The 16,280-nt window shown below is 55.0% G+C and overlaps 1 protein-coding gene across 1 annotated transcript in view; it reads right to left on the minus strand.

Moving 5' to 3' along the window:
• Window positions 1-16,280, minus strand: part of ADGRL1 (adhesion G protein-coupled receptor L1) — a 108,185-nt gene that overhangs the window by 60,127 nt on the left and 31,778 nt on the right. The gene's annotated exons all lie outside the window — the stretch shown is intronic.

Raw genomic sequence — 16,280 nt, forward strand, 5'->3', positions numbered from 1 at the left:
GCATGGTTGGGGGGTTCTGGAAGGAGGATGCTTAGTGGCCGAGGCGACTTGGGCTGCCCTCATCTTCCTGGCAGCGACGTGCAAGGGGGAGGGGCAAAAGGAGGGCTGGACTCGGGTACGAAGGGATTCGGCGCGCTGGCTGCACCGGAGTGGACAGGTAAAAGCGGTTTCTGGATCCAGGGGCGCTGCGAAGGGAATGCGATGAGGCCGCTACCCTGGGAGACCAGACCTACAATAAAAGGCGAGGGAGGCACGCAAAGCCAGGACTGGAGCGCGGGACGGGACGAGACCCTCAGCAGAAGATCCTGGGCCACCGGGACAGGGGCTTGGAGCTGACCGGGCAGCAGGGGCGGAGGGAAGCGTTAGGGGGAGGTTTGTATCTATAAACCCCTCAAAGTCTTGCTTTTGGGGAGTGGGTGGGGGGAAAAATTGAATTTTATGTTCTCTGAAAGAGTAAAAACCCGGCATGGATTTTCAACACCTAACAACTCCATTGCAGCTGGTGGACTCTAAGAAGTAGGGCAAGAAGCAGGCTTGGGTTCCCAGGCATCAGACCAAGTGAGGCGAGGGGCAGGTTTCGGGTTGAGGCTGCAGAGGGAGCCCCCGCACCCCCTCTCTGGGCGGGTGGGGAAGGCTGTTGGACCCGGCTTGGCTCTCTGGAGAGCGAAAGTTATGACTGCCAAGACCTATAGCTGGGGCTATAAAACTGGGCCCCAAGCCAAAAATAGGCACTTCGGCAGAACAGGCAACTTTGTGCAGGGTGGGGGCTGGAGGGAAATGGAAGTAGGGGGAAGAATCCTGGAGTGGAGGGAACGGGGGGGGAGCGGGGAGTCCCTGAAGCGGGGCTGCTGGCTCCATTTTATGAAAGATGGGAAGACTGATGGCTAGGGAGGAGCAAAACCCGGGCTTGGATCCTCAGGGAAGGGAATCCATTCAAGTGAGGCCCAAATGTTAAAGCAGACAGCTCAAAGTTCAAAGTTGGGCTGCATTTTAGCAGCAGGGCAGACAAACCCTGATCTGAGTTTTAGAGGAGGGGGATGGGCTGAGGATGGGGATGGGGGAAACCCCCATTCCCTACATGTCCAGGGAAGAGAGTGCATTGCTAACCAGGCGCTTTGCAGAATGAATGAAGAAAGGGAAAAGGGTTCCTGAGTAGGAGTGGTAAATCCACAAAACTTGAGGCATATCCGGCTGGGAAAAATGAGTATCTAAGAAAGCCTGAATTGAATATCTGCACGGGAATTAACTTGGCCTCTAAGAATCCCTTCCTAGAAGCACGTTCCTGTGGCTTAACTGGAGGAAGGGCAGGGACACCAGACTTCCAGGCTGGCCGGGTGACCACACGCCACTGCTGTGGCAGCCTGTCACCCTCCACCGCCTTCTATGGACAGCTGTCTTTTCACGACTGGGAAGGGATTCTTGAAAGCCAGAACCTAGGTAAATCTGGCCCCAGAGAACGTCAAAATGGAGGGATGGGTCACTTTCGTTCCTCCTTCATGCCCAGGATTTCATGGCTGCAGAGCTGTCCAGCCTTGAATCTGGGTGGCCAGGCTGGGCACCTGGATCTGGGGTACCAAAGGGGTATAAAGTAGGAGTTGGTGAGTGCAAAACGGATCCCATCCATCTGTGGTTGACTGCAGACCCACTGGGTATGGAGGAGGGCATCCCATCTCTCTAAGCCTCAATTTCCCAGTTTGAGATACTGACAGCACCAAGTAAGACCCATGAAGGCTTTGAGATGCAGGGCACTTCAGGCAGCCAGCTTTCTATAAACCCAGCAGTACCGAAAAGGGAGTAGAACTTGACGCTCAGGAAAAGCTGGTCACCTCCTTGTTCTCTTGCTCCAGGCCTTTGCCCCCACCGCACCCTCCAGCCCTGAGCAGCCCACCCACTTCCCCCTACAGAGCTAGCCTAGGAGGTGGTTCTAACTTGCATTCTCCAGAGGCTACGAGAAGGAGTGGCCTTTACTTACATGAGGGAAAGCAACGACATTCTTTAAGGCACCCTCAGCTTAGTTTGGAAAACCCCAGCCTGAACCCCCTCACCCCTTTCTAGACCCTCTAAACCCCACTGGTCCCAGCTGGGATCGGCTCTCCAGCCTCCATCTGATCCATGACTCTTGGACTTGTGAGCGGCGTGCTCAGGAGGCAAAGAGGACGGAAAGGCTGGGGGGCGCGTAAAGAGCCCTGGCGCCCCTCAGACCTTCGGCTGCGCAGCCGCAGTGGAGGCCGCGCCAGCAACTGGGCTCCTGGAACCGAGGCGTCCGCGCGCGCACGCAGACTCGCCAGCGCGCCGCGTGCCCCGCGCTGCCCGGGTCGGTACCCGCGCTTCGGACACCCTGCTCCCAGGGCGCTCATCGCCTCCAGCCTCCCACCTTGCGCCTTGGGATCCCCATGAGCTCCGCGCCTGAGACACCCCACGCTCTGTGTATTCCGTCCCACGGGACCTCCACGCCCACGGTGCCAACCGCCTCGAGCACCCCATGTTCTATGAACCCTGCACCTGGACGCCCCATCTTCTGTGCACCCTGTGCTAGAGAACCCGCACGCCCAGGGTGCCCTATGCCTAGGGCAGCCTGTGTTCTCCTGCGTATCTGGGACTCCACATTTTGTACGCCTAGCACCTCCAGCATCCCAGCGTCAGACACAGCTGGGCTCGCCTGTGCCTTGTCTGTCCCCTCTCTGTGCCTTCCATGTATTGCGCCCACTGCCTCGGTTGGGCCCCCAGCCTCACCGTCCTGAAGGCTCTGCTTCGCCCCAGTGCTCGGCTTCCCTTTGCCTCAGGCCCAGCGCCCTCGTTCCCGGGTGCCCTGCCTCAGGCTCCTGGACAGGTCAGGGCAACGCCAGACAGCCACTGCCCAGAAGGCGCCCTCAGCCCGTGTTTTCCTAGAGCCCACTCGGTATAGGATGCACAATCCTGCTGTTCATTTCACTGCTCAGTGCACGTATTCATTCCTTCCATTTACACCTCAAACACACAGCACGCACCTTATATGCCCTTACCTGTCAGGTGCAGTGTGATGCATTGAGGATGTGCCTCCAGTGCACAGGGAACGAGGCAGGGAGCCTTCTCTGGGCGCTCCCTTCATCGTGGAGAAGATGGACACAGAATGCGTGATGGAATGAGCCCTGGAAAGTCAGCAGGCGCCAGGGAGTGGAGGATGGACCTATCCAAGCCTCGAGGTGTGGGTGAAGTTTTGTGTGTCCCTGGCCTTTCCAGAGGCTCCCTGTATAATTATTTTTTGTTTATATTTATATTTATTTATTTTGAGGAGTCTCGCTCTGTTGCCCAGGCTGGAGTGCAGTGGCATGACCTCTGCTCACTGCAACCTCCCGCTCCTGGGTTCAAGTGATTTCCGGCTAATTTTTGTATTTTTAGTAGGGACAGGGTTACACCATGTTGGCCAGGCTGGTCTCGAACTCCTGACCTCAAGTGATCCGCCCACCTCGGCCTCCCAGAATGTTAGGATTACAGGCGTGAGCCACCGCGCCACCCTATTTATTTATTTTTAGAGACATGGTCTCTTTCTGTCGCCCAGGTTGGAATGCAGTGGTGAAATCATGGCTCACTGCAGCTCACTGCAAGAGCCACCACACCCAGCTGATTTTTTTTTTTTTTTTTCATAGCTTGCTATGTTGCCCAGACTGGTCTCAAACTCCCGGACTCAAATGATCCTCCTTCCTGAGTCTCCCAAAGAGCTGGGATTACAGGTGTGAGCCATGGTGGCCGGCCAACCTTGGGCGATTTCTGAGCTCCATTCAGTTCCACCCCCACTGCCAAGCCAAGTGGAGGGCAAGATAAAGAGGTCCCAGAATTGGGCTAGGAGGATAGGTTGGGGGCAGGGAGTAATTCCAACTGTGTTCTTTTTTTTTTTTTTTTTTTGAGATAGAGTCTCCCTCTGTCATCTCTGTCATCCAGGCTGGAGTGCAGTAGCATGATCTCGACTCACTGCAACCTCTGCCTCCCAGATTCAACTGATTCTCCTACCTCAGCCTCCCAAGTAGCTGGGATTACAGGCATGCGCCTCTATGCCAGGCTAATTTTTGATTTTTTTTTTCTTTTTTTTCAGTAGAAACAGGGTTTCACCATGTTGGCCAGGCTGGTCTTGAACTCCTGACCTCAAATGATCTGCCCGCCTCAGCCTCCCAAAGTGCTGGGATTACAGAAATGAGCCACTGCACCCGGCCAGGTTTTTTTGTTGTTTGTTTTTTGTTTTGTTTTGTTTTTGAGACGCAGTTTCGCTCTTGTTGCCCAGGCTGGAGTGCAATGGTGTGATCTTGGCTTAACACAACCTCCACCTCCCGGGTTCAAGCCATTCTCCTGCCTCAGCCTCCAGAGTAGCTGGGATTATAGGCACACACCACCATGCCCGGCTAATTTTGTATTTTTAGCAGAGATGGGGTTTCTCCGTGTTGGTCATGCTGGTCTTGGACTCCCATCCTCAGGTGATCTGCCCAACTCAGTCTCCCAAAGTGCTGGGATTATAGGCGTGAGCCACGGCGCCTGTCCTCAGGGGGTATATTTTGAAGGTGGGGCAGATGGATTGGAAGTGGGATACGAGGGAAAGAGGTAAGTCAAAATTTGTGAGCTGAGTGAGTCCCTGGAAGGATGGAGAAGATGGAGAGGGGGCAGTTTTGTAGGTTAGATCCAAGCCTTTGGTTTGATATATCCAAGTGGAGGCATGAAGTTGGTGCCCGGGGAGAGGTTCAGACTGGCTGAGAAATGGCTCAAATGAGCACGAATGCTCTCATTTATACTTTATGGTAACTCTGTGCACAGGGGACTTTCTCCCCATCTTACAGAAGAGGCAACGAAGGCTCCAGAACATGCCCAAGTAGTTTAAAAATGTAGTTATAGGCTGGGCACAGTGGCTCATGTCTGTAATCCCATTAGTTTGGGAGGCCGAGGTGGGCAGATCACCTGAGGTTGGGAGTTCAAGACCAGCCTGACAAACATGGAGAAACCCTATCTGTACTAAAAATACAAAATTAGCCAGGCATGGTGGCGCGTGCCTGTAATCCCAGCTACTCGGGAGGCTGAGACAAGAGAATCGCTTGAATCCAGGAGTTGGAAGTTGTGGTGAGCCGAGATCGCACCACTGCAATCCACCCTGGAAACAGAGCAAGACTCCGTCTAAAAAAAAAAAAAAAGTAGTTAGGTTCTGAGCTGGGTCCCAGATTTGGGCTGGGAGGATAGGATGGGGACGGGGAATAATTCCAACTGTGGTCTTTTTCTCTTCTCACTCTGTTGTCCAGGCTGGAGTGTAGTGACTCAATCTCAGCTCACTGCAACGTCCGTTTCGTATGTTCAAGCAATTCTCCTGCCTCAGCCTCCTGAGTAGCTGGGACGACAGGCATACACCACCATGCCTGGCTAACTTTGTATTTTTGTAGAGACAGGGTTTCACAATGTTGCCCAGGCTGTTCTGAAACTCCCAGGCTCAAGCGATCCTCCCGCCTCGGTCTCCCAAAATGCGGGCATTACAGGCGTGAGTCACTGCGCCTGGCCAGGCAGGACTATTTGAAAGGCACCAGGGCTAGGCCAGCGTGGCGGGAGGCCAGGAGAGGGTCTAGATTATATTCCCAGTGATACTAGGAACCCCAAGAGGGCTTTCAGAAGTGGGTGGCATGATCTTACTTGCATGTTGAGAAGATTATAGGGCTGGGCTTGGTGGTGTGATCCTGTATCATAGCTGAGGCAGGAGGGTTCACGCACACAGGCTTGAGCTTAGGACTTCCGGGAGGTGGTGTGTGCCATGACCATCGGCGTCAATGTAGTGACCCCCAAGAGCAGGGGACCACTAGGTTGCCTAAGGAAGAGTCAACTGGCCCAGGTTGGAAACAGAGTGGTCAAAACTCCTGTGTTGATCAGTAGTGGAATCACATCTGTGAATAGCCACTGCGCTCCAGCCTGGGCAACAGGATGAGAAAAGGAAAAGACTACAGTTGGAATTATTCCCTGCCCCCAACCTATCCTCTCTAAAACTCCCCAACCCTGTCTCTAAAACAAAATGTTAAAATAAAAATAAATAAAATAGGCCAGGCACGGTGGCCCACGCCTGTAACCCCAGCACTTTTGGAGGCCGAGGCAGGTGGATCATGAGGTCAGGAGATAGAAACCATCCTGGCTAACACAGTGAAACCCCGTCTCTACTAAAAATACAAAAAATTAGCCGGGTGTGGTGGCGGGCACCTGTAGTTCCAGCTACTCGGGAGGCTGAGGCAGGAGAATAGCATGAACCGGGGAGGCGGAGCTTGCAGTGAGCCGAGATCATGTCACTGCCCTCCAGCCTGGGCAACAGAGCGAGACTCTGTCTCAAAAAAAAAAATAATAAATAAATAAATAAATAAAAGATTATATGAGTGCTCCCTCAATAAGTATAACACAGAATTACTATATGAGGCAGGGCACAGTGTCTCACGCCTGTAATCCCAGCACTTTGGGAGGCCAAGGTGGGAGGTTCGCTTCAGTCCAGGAGTTCAAGACCAGCTTGGGCAACATAGTGAGACACAGTTTCTACAAAATATACAAACATTACCGGGGCAGGGTGGCTTGCACCTATAGTCCCAGCTACTCAGGATCGGGGGCTGAAATGGGAGGATCACTTGAGCCTGGGAGGTCGAGGCTGCAGTGAGCTATGATTGTACCACTGCACTCCAGCCTGGGCGACAGAGCAAGACCCTGTCTCAAAAAAAAAAAAAAAAAAAAAAATGCTGTATGATTCAGCAATCCTCTCCTAAGTATAACCGAAAGAATTGAAAACAGCCTCTTAAACAGATGCTTGTGGCCGGGCGCGGTGGCTCACGCTTGTAATCCCAGCACTTTGGGAGGCCGAGGCGGGCGGATCACGAGGTCAGGAGATCGAGACCACGGTGAAACCCCGTCTCTACTAAAAAATACAAAAAATTAGCCGGGCGCGGTGGCGGGCGCCTGTAGTCCCAGCTACTCGGAGGCTGAGGCAGGAGAATGGCGTGAACCCGGGAGGCGGAGCTTGCAGTGAGCCGAGATTGCGCCACTGCACTCCAGCCCGGGCGACAGAGCAAGACTCTGTCTCAAAAAAAAAAAAAACAAAAAAAAAACAGATGCTTGTACGTGGATGTTCCTAGCAGCACTACTCACCATAGTAAAAACGTGAAAACAATCCAAATGTTTATCAGTAGATGAACAGATAAACAAAATGTATATTCATACAATGGAATATTATTCAACCATTAAAAGGAAAGACATCCTGGTACACACTACAACACAGACGAACCTTGAAAACACCATGCTCAAAAGAAGCCAGGCACAAACGTTCCCATAGTGTACCATTATATGTTCTATTTATATGAAATTTATATGAAATGTCCAGAACAGGCAAATCCATAGAGACAGAAAGCAGACGAGTGGTTGCCTGGGGCTGGGGGAGCAGGGAATGGGGAGTGACTGCTAACGGGTATGAGTTTTCTTTAGGAGATGATGAAAAATGTCTCGGAACTAGACATGATGAATGTACTATGACATGACACGACATCGTCCACCTTAAAATGGTTGGTGGTTAATTTTTTGTTGTGGGAATTTTAGCTCAATTAAAAATGCTGGCTGGTGGGCACGGTGGCTCACGCCTGTAATCCCAGTATTTTGGGAGGCCGAGGCAGGTGGATCGCAAGGTCAGGAGTTCAAGACCAGCCTGGCCAAGATGGTGAAACACCGTCTCCACTAAAACTACAAAAATTAGCCGAGCGTGGTGGTGGGCGCCTGCAATCTCAGCTACTCGGGAGGCTGAGGCAGGATAATCACTTGAACCCGGGAGGCAGAGGTTGCAGTGAGCTGAGATTGTGCCACTGCACTCCAACCTGGGCAACAGAGTGAGACTCTGCCTCAAAAAAAAAAAAAAAAAAATGCTAGGGGCCGGGGCACGGTGTCTTACACCTGTAATCCCAGCACTTGGGAAGTTGGGGCTGGCAAATCACTTGAGGCCAGGAGTTTAAGACCAGCCTGGCCAACATGGAGAAACCCCATCTCTACTAAAAATACAAAAAAAAGCCGGGCATGGTGGCACGTGCCCGTAGTCCCAGCTACTCCACAGGCTGAGGCAGGAGAATCACTTGAACCCAGGTGCAGAGGTTGCAGTGAGCTGAGATCGCACCACTGCAGTCCAGCCTGGGCAATAGAGTGAGATGCCAAAAAAAAAAAGGAAGGGAGGAAGGAAGGAAAGAAAATGCTAGGAATGCTAGTGTGCTCCTGTAATCCCAGCTACCTGGGAGGCTGAAGTGGGAAGATCACTTGAGCCTGGGAGTTAGAGACTGCAGTGAGCTATGACTGCAACACTGCACTCCAGCCTGGGTGACCGAGCGATACCCATCTCTTAAAAAATATATATTATTTATTGATTATTATTATTTTTTAATTATACAGGTCAGCCGGGCGCAGTGACTCATGCCTGTAATCCCAGCACTTTGGGAGGTCAAGGCGGGAGGATCGCTTGAGCCCAGGAGTTCGAGACCAGCATGGGCAGCATAGCGAGACCTGGTCTCTAAATAAATAAATAAATTATATAGTCAATTTGAGAGGGAGCCAGGAGATTCGCAAGGTGATCACCACTGTCATCCAGGTGAGAGGCAGGTGATGGAGGCCCAGAACAGGATGCTAGGGGAAAACGTTAGGTTTTGGGCATGTCTTAGGGGCAGAGTCAACAGGACCCTTTACTTTGCACCCTCCTTGAACTCTGCTCATATGTTACCTCCTGACCACTCTACTGAAAATGCAAAACACAAGGCCGGGCGCGGTGGCTCACGCCTGTAATCCTAGCACTTTGGGAGGCCGAGGCGGGCAGATCACAAGGTCAGGAGCTCAAGACCATCCTGGCTAACACGGTGAAACCCCGTCTTTACTAAAAATACAAAAAATTAGCCAGGCCTGGTGGTGTGCGCCTGTAGTCCCAGCTACTCGGGAGGCTGAGGCAGGAGAATGGCGTGAACCCGGGAGGCGGAGCTTGCAGTGAGCAAAGATCACGCCACTGCACTCCAGCCTGGGTGACAGAGCAAGACTGTCTCAAAAAAAAGAAAAAAGAAAACTGCAAACACCTCCACCCTCCTCACTCCCTTGATTCCCCTCTCCCCTTTATCTCTCCCCAGCCCCAGAGATGGGGGGGGGTCTCATTATGTTGTCCAGGCTGGTCTTGAACTCCTGGTCCCCACGCATATCCTGACCTAGTTTCGTTTTCATTCATTTATCTGTCTCCCTCACTAGAATACCAACTCCGCAGTCCAGGGATGTTTGTTTCTTGTTCACTGCTGTCTACCGAGAGCCTAGGACCGATCCTGGCACATAGTAGGCGCTCAGGAGAAAGCGGGGGAGTGAAGGAAAGCGAGAATCCCGGAAGCCGCCGGGTTCCAGCCTGAGCAGCAGGCGGGCGTTTAAGTGGAGGCGGATTCCTAGTTAGGCACCAACTGGAAGGGGAGCCCTGCTGGGCTGCGCTTCCTTCCCCGGCCGCTAGGGGCCGCTTCCCCGCTGCTCTCTGGCCGCCAGGTGAGGGGGCCCCGCCCCTTCTCCTCAGGTGCTCGGAAGGGGCAGCCCGGGGAAGGGAGGGGGGTGAAGAGCGCAGAGCTGGGGGAGTTGGGGTGTGAGGGGACAAAGTGGGGGTGAAGGGAGAGAGGTGAGCGTGTTTGAGGTGGGGGGCTGCCGAAAGGAAGGGAAAAATGCGTGGGGAGGTTGGGAGGTGTGAGAGGGTGAGAAGACAGCCCGGTGTTAGGGAGAGAGGAGCGGAGAGTTGAGGGAGGTGCGGGAAAGTCTGGCAGCCGGAAGGCCTTGCCCTGGTGGCTCCACCGGAGGAAATTTGGACCATGCATGGAAAAGACCGGGACGATTGAAGGGGTGGGGTTGGCCTATGGGGTTAAGGATCCCAGGGAAGAAGCCCTAAGCTTTGCCGGACTTGGACTTGGCCAGTGTGTTCTGGGGAGGAAGAGGGATTTCTCAGACCCTGATCCCTCGGACCAGCAACGGTGAGGGACTTCCCCTTTGAGGAGTGAGATGTGCCTGGCAAGCTCACCAGCTAGCTTCTGCAGAACATGTGGCCAGTAAGTGACTTATTCAACCTGGCACTGACTCTCCCTCTCTCTCCTTCATGCACCAGGGCCAGGATTCATTGTGTAATGAACTGAGTGGTGGGAAAACAGCAATGAATGAGATAGATGCAGTCCCGGCACTGGCCAGTCCCAGCACAAAGAAGGCTGCCCAGTCCTGGGGAAATGACAGGTAAACTGAGGCAGGCACCTGCTGGCTTTAAATAGCAGTCCCCCTCATGGTGATCTGGACAGAGAGGACCACTCATATGGAGGCTCTGAGGGTGCTACCAAGAAAAAAGCTGGCAGGATCCAAACTGCAATAGTGTGATAGGGAGTGGTGGGGTCTGCGGCAACCCGGAAATGCCTGCCAGGTCTAAAGGGATCCTGTGTTTGGGATCAAGGTGGATGTGGGGGCTTGCAGGCTCTGTGGAATGGAGATAGGTTGGGAAGGGGGTTGGGAATAGGAGTGAGGGGTTATAGGTGGGTCCCAGAGAGGTAGAGGTGATGGCCACAGGAAGGTAGAAGGTGACTCCTAACCTTGCATGAGCTCATTTCAGGGGACACAAAGCCAAATGCGGACCAGGGAATGAAAATGCAGAAATTGGGCAGGGGTGAGGCAGTGGTGAAGGACAGGGTAGCTGAAGTTGCACCCCCCCCTTTTCCGTGGGCACCCGCTTGCTACCACTCAGCTCCAGCTGTGCGCTACCGCGTGGGAACTCAGGCTCAATGTTGCCAGAATAGCTTCTTCAAGAGAAGCCAGAAATCACGGTTGTTGTGCAAAATTCCCTGAGCTTTAAATATCCCATGGGGATCTACTAAAGTTAAATTGCTACGACCCAGCAATTCCATTCCTGGGTTGATTCCCAGTGGGAACAGGAGCTTAGGTTCACCTAAAGACATATCCATGGATGTGCCTAGCAGCTTCATTCATGATCGCCAGACACCAGACACCCCCTAAGTTGACCATCGACTGGCAAGTGGAAAAGAAATGGGAGGACATTCATATAATGGAATATAACGCAGCAATGAAAAAGAATAAACTACTAACGCATTCACAGCATGGAAGAACCCCAGAGATATAATGTTCAGTAGGAGACGCAAGATAACAGAGAATACCCCGAGTGATTTCATTCCTGTGTTGTTCAAGGCCAGGCAGAAGTAACCTATGAAAAGAGTTGGGGAAGCCCAAGGTTTCCTAACTTCGGCTTCATTGACATTTGTGGCTAAATGATTCTGCGTGATGGGGGCTGTCCTGTGCACTGTAGGATGTTGAGCAGAATCCCTGGCCTCCAACAATTACGTACCAGCAGCACCTCCCAGTTGTGACAAATGTCTGTTGTTAGGGGCATAATCACCATCAGATGGGAGCCACTGGTCCGGGCGTGGGGGCTCACACCTGTAATCCCAGCACTTTGGGAGGCCAAGGCGGGTGGATCACTTGAGGCCAGGAGTTCAAGACCAGCCTAGCCAACATGGTGAAACCCTGTCTCTACTAAAAATACAAAAAAATTAGCCAGACATGGTGGCGTGCGCTTATAGTCCCAGCTATGTGCAGGCTGAGGCAGGAGAATCGCTTGAACCCAGGAGGCAGAGGTTGCAGTGAGCAAAGATAGCACCACTGCACTCCAGCCTGGGTAACAGAGCAAGACTACGTCTCAAAAAAAAAAAAAAAGCCACTGGCTTAGTGATGTTTTGAGGCAGCCCACTTCCTGGAAAGTAGCCCAGGGAGCCTCTTGGGAGACTGGAATGTTCTTGATCTTGAACTAGGTGGCAGTGATAAGGGTGAAATGTATTTCAAAAATCCACAGACCTGTGCCCCTAAGATTTATGTGTTTCACAATAATGGCATTAACTCTACGACATGGATGACCCTTGAAAACATTTGGAAAAGTGAAAGAAGCCGGACACAGAGGGTCACATAGTGTATGACTTCCTTTATATGAAATGCCCAAAACAGGTAAACACATAGAGACAGAAACAGATTGGTGGTTGCCAGGGGATGGGGGATGGGGAATGGGGATTGACTGCTAGTGGGGATAGGACTTCTTTTGGGGGTGATGGAAATGTTCTGTATTTAGAGGTGATAGTTGCACAACTCTTTGAGTATACAAAAGTCCAGTGAATTGTACATTTTAAAATGTACAATTGGGGCCAGGCGCAGTGACTCATGCCTGTAATCGCAGCACTTTGGGAGGCCGGGGCGGGCAGATCACTTGGCCAGGCTGGTCTCGAACTCCTGACCTCAGGTGATCCACCCACCTCAGCCTCCCAAAGTGCTGGGATTACAGGCGTGAGCCACAGTGCCCGGCGAAAATTTTTTTAATTAGCTGGGCAACGTGGAGCCTGCTTGTAATCCCAGCTACTTGGGAGGCTGAGGTGGGAGGATCGCTTGACCCCAGGAGTTTGAGGTTGCAGTGAGCTGTGATTGCACCACTGCACTCCAGCTGGGGGAAACAGAGAGAGATTCTGTTTCTAAAAATAATATAAAATAAAATGGCGAGTGTTATGTTAGGTGAATTTTATTCCAAAAAGGATTTAAATTTTTTTTTAATTTTTTTTAAAAAGGAATTTTTTAAAAACAAGGAGTTAACCATACAGGCCAAACAACACATCCAGGGCCAGTTTGGACCCAGGGCTGCCGTCATTTGGGAATGGAGGGAAAGGAAGGGGACGGGGTGGGGGGGTTGGAGGGTAATGCACCATCCAGGAGTTGTGGGCGTTCTTGGTGAAGGGTGGGGGATGAAGCAACTTGGAGGCAAAAGAAAGTATGTCTCGGCTCAGGGGAGCGCTCCCTCTTAACCCAACCTGTCAGCCCTGGAAAGAAATCAGCTACGGGTCGGAGGCCAGCCAGCGAACTGTCAAGGAAGTGCAGAGTTCTGATGGGTGAGAGAGAAATGACAACCGCTCAGCCCCGCCCGGCCTGACACCCTGGCGGTGGCGTGATGAAGTGGTGCTTGCCAGGGTGGGCGGAGGATGCTCTCTGCGAGCTTGCGGGAAAGTGGGGTGCTCACCCGAGTTCTTCTACAATGTGAAGAGAGGTGGGTTCGCCCTTCCTGGTAACAAAGGGCGGACGGGGTGGCATTTGCCCATACCCATCCCTCCTGGAGGGAGAGCCATTCCCGTGGGTGCAAGGAAGAGAGAGGACAGCGGGCTTCCAGGGGCACAGCTGCGGGTGCAGGGTCTGAGTCTGCATTGGCTTCAAAAAACTGAATGATGGCCAGGCGCAGTGGCTCACGCCTGTAATCCTAGCACTTTGGGAGGTTGAAGCAGGCGGATCACCAGATGTCAGGAGTTCGAGACCAGCCTGGCCAATATGGTGAAACCCTGTCTCTACTAAAAATACAAAAATTAGCTGGGTGTGGTGGCAGGTGCCTGTAATCCCAACTACTCAGGATGCTGAGGCAGGAGAATTGCTTGAACCCTGGAGGCAGAGGTTGCAATGAGCCAAGATTGCACCACTGCACTCCAGCCTACGCGACAGAGCAAGACTCCACTCAAAAAATAATAAAATAGGCCGGGCGCGGTGGCTCAAGCCTGTAATCCCAGCACTTTGGGAGGCCGAGGCGGGCGGATCACGAGGTCAGGAGATCGAGACCATCCTAGCTAACACGGTGAAACCCCGTCTCTACTAAAAATACAAAAAATTAGCCGGGTGTGTTGGCGGGCGCCTGTAGTCCCAGCTACTCGGGAGGCTGAGGCAGGAGAATGGCGTGAACCCGGGAGCCGGAGCTTGCAGTGAGCCGAGATCGCGCCACTGCACTCCAGCCTGGGCAACAGAGCGAGACTCCGTCTCAAAAAAAAAAAAAATAATAATAATAATAATAAAATAAAATAAAAAACTGAATAAGTGAAAAGAGACAGAAAGAAAATTAAGGAGGCCAGGCACGGTGGCTCATGCATGTAATCCCAGCACTTTAGGAGACTGAGGTGGGCAGATCACTGGAGGTCAGGAGTTTGAGACCAGCCTGGCCAACATGGTGAAACTCTGCTCTACCAAAAAGTACAAAAATTAGCCAGGCGTGGTGGCGGGCACCTGTAATCCCAGCTACTCGGGAGGCTGAGGCAGGAGAATGGTGTGAACCCGGGAGGCGGAGCTTGCAGTGAGCTGAGATCGCACCACTGCATTCTAGCCTGGGCAACAGAGCAAGACTCCATCTCAAAAAAAAAAAGAAGAAGAAAGTTAAGGCTTCCTTCCTTCCTTCCTTCCTTCCTTCCTTTCTTTCTTTCTTTCCCTGGCGCAGGCTACAATCTACTCGGCTTGCTGCTGCCCGCGCCGCCGACTGCCTGGGACTGCCGGCGCGCGCCACCGCTGCCTGCCTTTTCTCCTTTGGATGCAGGGTCGCCAGCTCCTGACGCCCAGTGCTCTGCCCGCCTCGGCCTCCCGAGGTACTGGGACTACAGACGGAGTCTCGCTCACCCAGTGCTCGGTGTTGCCCGGGCTGGAGTGCGGTGGCGTGGTCTGGCCTCGCGGCAGCCTCTACCCCCCGGCCCCCTGCCTTGGCCTACCAGGGTGCTGGGATTGCAGCCCCTGCCCGGCCGCCGCCCCATCTGGAAGGTGGGGAGCGCCTCTGCCCGGCCGCCCCGTCTGGGAGGTGAGGAGCACCTCTGCCCGGCCGCCGCCCCATCTGGAAGGTGGGGAGCGCCTCTGCCCGGCCGCCCCGTCTGGGAGGTGAGGAGCACCTCTGCCCGGCCGCCCCGTCTGGGAAGTGAGGAGCGCCTCTGCCCGGCCGCCCCATCTGGGAAGTGAGGAGCGCCTCTGCCCGGCCGCCCCGTCTGGGAAGTGAGGAGCACCTCTGCCCGGCCACCCACCGTCTGGGAAGTGAGGAGCGCCTCTGCCCGGCCACCCATCGTCTGGGAAGTGAGGAGCGCCTCTGCCCGGCCGCCCCGTCTGGGAAGTGAGGAGCGCCTCTGCCCGGCCACCCACCGTCTGGGAAGTCAGGAGCGCCTCTGCCCGGCCTCCCATCGTCTGGGAGGTGAGGAGCGCCTCTGCCCGGCCGCCCCGTCCGGGAAGAAGTGAGGAGCGCCTCTGCCCGGGCGCCCCGTCCGGGAAGAAGTGAGGAGCGCCTCTGCCCGGCCGCCCCGTCCGGGAAGAAGTGAGGAGCGCCTCTGCCCGGCCGCCCCGTCTGGGAAGTGAGGAGCGCCTCTGCCCGGCCACCCATCGTCTGGGAAGTGAGGAGCGCCTCTGCCCGGCCACCCTGTCTGGGAAGTGAGGAGCGCCTCTGCCCGGCCGCCCCGTCTGGGAAGTGAGGAGCGCCTCTGCCCGGCCGCCCCGTCTGGGAAGTGAGGAGCGCCTCTGCCCGGCCTCCCATCGTCTGGGAGGTGAGGAGCGCCTCTGCCCGGCCGCCCCGTCCGGGAGGAAGTGAGGAGCGCCTCTGCCCGGGCGCCCCGTCCGGGAAGAAGTGAGGAGCGCCTCTGCCCGGCCGCCCCGTCCGGGAAGAAGTGAGGAGCGCCTCTGCCCGGCCGCCCCGTCCGGGAAGAAGTGAGGAGCGCCTCTGCCCGGCCGCCCCGTCTGGGAAGTGAGGAGCGCCTCTGCCCGGCCACCCATCGTCTGGGAAGTGAGGAGCGCCTCTGCCCGGCCTCCCATCTTCTGGGAGGTGAGGAGCGCCTCTGCCCGGCCGCCCCGTCCGGGAGGAAGTGAGGAGCGCCTCTGCCCGGCCGCCCCGTCCGGGAAGAAGTGAGGAGCGCCTCTGCCCGGCCGCCCCGTCCGGGAAGAAGTGAGGAGCGCCTCTGCCCGGCCGCCTCGCCTGGGAAGAAGTGAGGAGCGCCTCTGCCCGGCCGCCCCGTCCGGGAAGAAGTGAGGAGCGCCTCTGCCCGGCCGCCCCGTCTGGGAAGTGAGGAGCTCCTCTGCCCGGCCGCCCCATCCGGGAAGAAATGAGGAACGCCTCTGCCCGGGCGCCCCATCCGGGAAGAAGTGAGGAGCGCCTCTGCCCGGCCGCCCCATCCGGGAAGAAGTGAGGAGCGCCTCTGCCCGGCCACCCATCGTCTGGGAAGTGAGGAGCGCCTCTGCCCGGCCACCCACCGTCTGGGAAGTGAGGAGCGCCTCTGCCCGGCCGCCCCGTCTGGGAAGTGAGGAGTGCCTCTGCCCGGCCGCCCCGTCTGGGAAGTGAGCAGCACCTCTGCCCGGCCACCCCGTCCGGGAAGAAGTGAGGAGCGCCTCTGCCCGGCCGCCCCGTCCGGGAAGAAGTGAGGAGCGCCTCTGCCCGGCCGCCCCGTCCGGGAAGAAGTGAGGAGCGC

This window comes from Symphalangus syndactylus, chromosome 13 (genome assembly GCF_028878055.3).
Source record: "Symphalangus syndactylus isolate Jambi chromosome 13, NHGRI_mSymSyn1-v2.1_pri, whole genome shotgun sequence".
In the NCBI taxonomy this organism is placed as follows: domain Eukaryota; kingdom Metazoa; phylum Chordata; class Mammalia; order Primates; family Hylobatidae; genus Symphalangus; species Symphalangus syndactylus.